The sequence below is a fragment of the Lonchura striata genome, chromosome 33 (assembly GCF_050655825.1).
Source record: "Lonchura striata isolate lonStrDom1 chromosome 33, ASM5065582v1, whole genome shotgun sequence".
Lineage (NCBI taxonomy): Eukaryota > Metazoa > Chordata > Aves > Passeriformes > Estrildidae > Lonchura > Lonchura striata.
The window spans coordinates 3,187,279-3,193,680 of record NC_140735.1 but is presented as its reverse complement, the minus strand read 5'-3'; positions in this window follow the sequence as shown (position 1 = coordinate 3,193,680).

The following is a 6,402-nucleotide window of genomic DNA, read 5'->3' as shown; positions in this document are numbered from 1 at the left end:
CCTGTTCCCCTGGAGCCGGGGTAGACCTGGTGTTCCGAGCGCCGGGGTAGACTTGGTGCACGGAAGCCTCGGGGTAGACCTGGTCTTCCGGGCGCCGGGGTAGACCTGGAATTCCGGGCGCCGGGGTAGGCCTGTTCCCCTGGAGCCGGGGTAGACCTGGTGTTCCGGGAGCCGGGGTAGACCTGGTGTTCCGAGCGCCGGGGTAGACTTGGTGCACGGAAGCCTCGGGGTAGACCTGGTCTTCCGGGCGCCGGGGTAGACCTGGAATTCCGGGCGCCGGGGTAGGCCTGTTCCCCTGGAGCCGGGGTAGACCTGGTGTTCCGGGCGCCGGGGTAGACCTGGTGCACGGAAGCCTCGGGGTAGACCTGGTCTTCCGGGCGCCGGGGTAGACCTGGTGCACGGAAGCCTCGGGGTAGACCTGGTCTTCCGGGCGCCGGGGTAGACCTGGTCTTCCGGGAGCCGGGGTAGACCTGGAATTCCGGGCGCCGGGGTAGGCCTGTTCCCCTGGAGCCGGGGTAGACCTGGAATTCCGGGCGCCGGGGTAGGCCTGTTCTCCTGGAGCCGGGGTAGACCTGGTGTTCCGGGCACCGGGGTAGACCTGGAATTCCGGGCGCCGGGGTAGGCCTGTTGCCCTGGAGCCGGGGTAGACCTGGTGTTCCGGGCGCCGGGGTAGACCTGTCGTCCTACTCCGGGCCCGGCCTCCGGCCGCCCGGCTGCTGCGGCAGAACTGTCGCCCTGGTGTCCCGGGCGGACCTGCTGTCCCGCGCACGACCCACCCTGCGGCCGCCCGGCGCCAGTCTAGAGAGGGAAGGAGCCGGCCGTTGGGAGCCGGCAGCGCTCCCGCCTCCTCCGTGCCCAAAGCGACAGCGGCCCGGCTCCTGCCTCCGTCTCCGGATCCCTCACTGCCTTCAGCCGCTCGACCCCCCTCCCCCCCACCCCGCTGCCGTCCTGCCCCGGGCTCGGACGGGGCCAGGCCGGGCTGGAGCGTCAAGGAAAGAAGGCCGTCAAAGCAGAAGGCTGGGCGAGAGCCGAAGAGAAGGCTTCTCGGCAAAGGGGCCGCCTCTGCCGCGGGCCCCGGCCCTGCTGGCCGAAGGACCCGCCTTCCTCGGTGTCGGCCCGCTCCTGGCCCTCCCGCCGCTGCGGGTGTGCGAACCGGCCGAGGAGAGAGCGGGCGGGGGACGGCGACGGGGGTGGGGAAAGTAGTCTGCGAGCGGCGCCGGGGAGTCTGATGGGGCAGGGCGGGGCGCCCCCAACCGTCGATGGGCGGAGGCAGGGAAAGTCTTCAGGCGGGGCGCCCCCAACCGTCGATGGGCGGGCTCTGAGGGGGCGGCGTCGGATTGCGAGTGTGTGGAGCCGGCGTGTGTGTCACCGTGCCCCTCTCTCTCTGTCTCTCTCTCCCTCCCTTCCCCCCCCCGCCCCCCCGTCCCTCCCTCCCTCCCTCGCTTCCCTTGCGCGCTGGCCCCACTGAAATTCCGTTCGGCCGGGTAGGGCTGCGCGGCACCCCGGGCGGAGGGGGCTGCTGACGCTGCTTCGACGGCAGGCTGACGCAGGCTGCCTGTCAGCTTGGTCTGGGATCGCTCTGGGTACCAGAGGGAAAGAAATAAAGTTCGTCAAGAAAATTCCTTTTCCGGATCAGTTTCTTGCGCCGAGGGAACAGAAGAGTCGTTCTCTTCGAGAAGGGAGGAAAGGGGAAGCGCGGGAAATGAAACCCGAACCCCAAACCAGACCAAGGGGAACCAAGCCACAAAAAACAAAGGGATAACCCCGTAACTCCTAAAACAAACCCAGAAAACTCGAACCAAAAGTCCCGCAACGCACATTCCCCCACCCCCCAAAAAAACCCACACCGAGCCCCCCCCCTCGCGCCCGCCCCCCCCACCCCCACCAGGCAAAAAAAGGTAAAGCCGGCCATTGAGAAACGCTCTACTACCCGGGTATGGGGAAATACCTCTTGCCATGGCCCCGGAGTAGACTTTTCCTCCGGGCGCCGGGGTAGACCCGTTGTCCGGCCCCCCGGGCTACACCTGGTATCCCGGAGCCGGGGTAGACCTTGTACCCGGCGGCCGGGGTAGACCTGGTATCCCGGAGACGGGGTAGACCTTGTACCCGGCGGCCGGGGTAGACCTGGTATCCAGGAGACGGGGTAGACCTTGTACCCGGCGGCCGGGGTAGACCTGGTATCCAGGAGCCGGGGTAGACCTTGTACCCGGCGGCCGGGGTAGACCTGGTATCCCGGAGCCGGGGTAGACCTTGTACCCGGCGGCCGGGGTAGACCTGGTATCCAGGAGCCGGGGTAGACCTTGTACCCGGCGGCCGGGGTAGACCTGGTATCCAGGAGACGGGGTAGACCTTGTACCCGGCGGCCGGGGTAGACCTGGTATCCCGGAGACGGGGTAGACCTTGTACCCGGCGGCCGGGGTAGACCTGGTATCCAGGAGACGGGGTAGACCTTGTACCCGGCGGCCGGGGTAGACCTGGTATCCAGGAGACGGGGTAGACCTTGTACCCGGCGGCCGGGGTAGACCTGGTATCCAGGAGACGGGGTAGACCTTGTACCCGGCGGCCGGGGTAGACCTGGTATCCAGGAGACGGGGTAGACCTTGTACCCGGCGGCCGGGGTAGACCTGGTATCCAGGAGACGGGGTAGACCTTGTACCCGGCGGCCGGGGTAGACCTGGTATCCCGGAGACGGGGTAGACCTTGTACCCGGCGGCCGGGGTAGACCTGGTATCCCGGAGCCGGGGTAGACCTTGTACCCGGCGGCCGGGGTAGACCTGGTATCCCGGAGCCGGGGTAGACCTTGTACCCGGCGGCCGGGGTAGACCTGGTATCCCGGAGCCGGGGTAGACCTTGTACCCGGCGGCCGGGGTAGACCTGGTATCCAGGAGACGGGGTAGACCTTGTACCCGGCGGCCGGGGTAGACCTGGTATCCAGGAGACGGGGTAGACCTTGTACCCGGCGGCCGGGGTAGACCTGGTATCCCGGAGACGGGGTAGACCTTGTACCCGGCGGCCGGGGTAGACCTGGTATCCCGGCGGCCGGGGTAGACCTTGTTCCAGGCGGCCGGGGTAGACCTGGTATCCAGGAGACGGGGTAGACCTTGTACCCGGCGGCCGGGGTAGACCTGGTATCCCGGAGCCGGGGTAGACCTTGTACCCGGCGGCCGGGGTAGACCTGGTATCCCGGAGCCGGGGTAGACCTTGTACCCGGCGGCCGGGGTAGACCTGGTATCCAGGAGACGGGGTAGACCTTGTACCCGGCGGCCGGGGTAGACCTGGTATCCAGGAGACGGGGTAGACCTTGTACCCGGCGGCCGGGGTAGACCTGGTATCCAGGAGACGGGGTAGACCTTGTACCCGGCGGCCGGGGTAGACCTGGTATCCAGGAGCCGGGGTAGACCTTGTACCCGGCGGCCGGGGTAGACCTGGTATCCAGGAGACGGGGTAGACCTTGTACCCGGCGGCCGGGGTAGACCTGGTATCCAGGAGCCGGGGTAGACCTTGTACCCGGCGGCCGGGGTAGACCTGGTATCCAGGAGCCGGGGTAGACCTTGTACCCGGCGGCCGGGGTAGACCTGGTATCCCGGAGCCGGGGTAGACCTTGTACCCGGCGGCCGGGGTAGACCTGGTATCCCGGAGCCGGGGTAGACCTTGTACCCGGCGGCCGGGGTAGACCTGGTATCCAGGAGCCGGGGTAGACCTTGTACCCGGCGGCCGGGGTAGACCTGGTATCCCGGAGCCGGGGTAGACCTTGTACCCGGCGGCCGGGGTAGACCTGGTATCCAGGAGACGGGGTAGACCTTGTACCCGGCGGCCGGGGTAGACCTGGTATCCAGGAGCCGGGGTAGACCTTGTACCCGGCGGCCGGGGTAGACCTGGTATCCAGGAGCCGGGGTAGACCTTGTACCCGGCGGCCGGGGTAGACCTGGTATCCAGGAGACGGGGTAGACCTTGTACCCGGCGGCCGGGGTAGACCTGGTATCCAGGAGACGGGGTAGACCTTGTACCCGGCGGCCGGGGTAGACCTGGTATCCAGGAGCCGGGGTAGACCTTGTACGCGGCGGCCGGGGTAGACCTGGTATCCCGGAGCCGGGGTAGACCTTGTACCCGGCGGCCGGGGTAGACCTGGTATCCCGGAGCCGGGGTAGACCTTGTACCCGGCGGCCGGGGTAGACCTGGTATCCAGGAGCCGGGGTAGACCTTGTACCCGGCGGCCGGGGTAGACCTGGTATCCCGGAGCCGGGGTAGACCTTGTACCCGGCGGCCGGGGTAGACCTGGTATCCAGGAGACGGGGTAGACCTTGTACCCGGCGGCCGGGGTAGACCTGGTATCCAGGAGACGGGGTAGACCTTGTACCCGGCGGCCGGGGTAGACCTGGTATCCAGGAGACGGGGTAGACCTTGTACCCGGCGGCCGGGGTAGACCTGGTATCCAGGAGACGGGGTAGACCTTGTACCCGGCGGCCGGGGTAGACCTGGTATCCAGGAGACGGGGTAGACCTTGTACCCGGCGGCCGGGGTAGACCTGGTATCCAGGAGCCGGGGTAGACCTTGTACCCGGCGGCCGGGGTAGACCTGGTATCCCGGAGCCGGGGTAGACCTTGTACCCGGCGGCCGGGGTAGACCTGGTATCCCGGAGCCGGGGTAGACCTTGTACCCGGCGGCCGGGGTAGACCTGGTATCCCGGAGCCGGGGTAGACCTTGTACCCGGCGGCCGGGGTAGACCTGGTATCCAGGAGCCGGGGTAGACCTTGTACCCGGCGGCCGGGGTAGACCTGGTATCCCGGAGCCGGGGTAGACCTTGTACCCGGCGGCCGGGGTAGACCTGGTATCCAGGAGACGGGGTAGACCTTGTACCCGGCGGCCGGGGTAGACCTGGTATCCAGGAGACGGGGTAGACCTTGTACCCGGCGGCCGGGGTAGACCTGGTATCCCGGCGGCCGGGGTAGACCTTGTACCCGGCGGCCGGGGTAGACCTGGTATCCAGGAGACGGGGTAGACCTTGTACCCGGCGGCCGGGGTAGACCTGGTATCCAGGAGACGGGGTAGACCTTGTACCCGGCGGCCGGGGTAGACCTGGTATCCAGGAGCCGGGGTAGACCTTGTACCCGGCGGCCGGGGTAGACCTGGTATCCCGGAGCCGGGGTAGACCTTGTACCCGGCGGCCGGGGTAGACCTGGTATCCCGGAGCCGGGGTAGACCTTGTACCCGGCGGCCGGGGTAGACCTGGTATCCAGGAGCCGGGGTAGACCTTGTACCCGGCGGCCGGGGTAGACCTGGTATCCCGGAGCCGGGGTAGACCTTGTACCCGGCGGCCGGGGTAGACCTGGTATCCAGGAGACGGGGTAGACCTTGTACCCGGCGGCCGGGGTAGACCTGGTATCCAGGAGACGGGGTAGACCTTGTACCCGGCGGCCGGGGTAGACCTGGTATCCAGGAGCCGGGGTAGACCTTGTACCCGGCGGCCGGGGTAGACCTGGTATCCAGGAGACGGGGTAGACCTTGTACCCGGCGGCCGGGGTAGACCTGGTATCCAGGAGACGGGGTAGACCTTGTACCCGGCGGCCGGGGTAGACCTGGTATCCAGGAGCCGGGGTAGACCTTGTACCCGGCGGCCGGGGTAGACCTGGTATCCAGGAGACGGGGTAGACCTTGTACCCGGCGGCCGGGGTAGACCTGGTATCCAGGAGCCGGGGTAGACCTTGTACCCGGCGGCCGGGGTAGACCTGGTATCCCGGAGACGGGGTAGACCTTGTACCCGGCGGCCGGGGTAGACCTGGTATCCCGGAGCCGGGGTAGACCTGGTCTCCGTCCGCCCGGGTAGACCTGGTGTCGCGGCCGCCTGCGGAAGTTCACCAAGGGGTCGCTGTTCCAGGCTGCCTCCGGCTATGTCGACGTAGCGGTCGGCCTGCGCTGGCGCACCCTCCCGGTCGACTTCCACTCGTCTCCTTGGAGGCGTCGGCGGCCTTGGACTTATCTTTCCGTATATTGGGAGCGAGGTGACGGGCCGCGTCCCCGCAGGTTTCCAGGGTGCCTGCGTCGCAAGGCGGAGGATAGGGCGGCCGCGCCGCGCGGTCGTCGGGGCAGAGCGAGTGCCGCCTAGGCCGGGTGAGCCGCGTGGCTTGGTCCCGGTTCCCGTCCTGCCCAGGGCGCTCTTTCGGGGAGAGCTGCCCGAGAAGCCAGAGAGAAGAGAATGGGCAGTGTGAAGGGCCACCAGAGAGAGCCGAGAGCCGAGAGAGACGGCCCGAAAGACCGTGTCGAGAAGCCGCTCGCTGGCCGCAGCGAGGCGGTGAGAAGCCCCGCGTGTGTGTTGCTCCGCTCCGGTCGGCTGCCGTGCCGGCCCGGTTGAAGGGGGGGCGGCCCCCCTGGGACGATCGGTGGCAGGTGAGGCGGCGGCGCCTC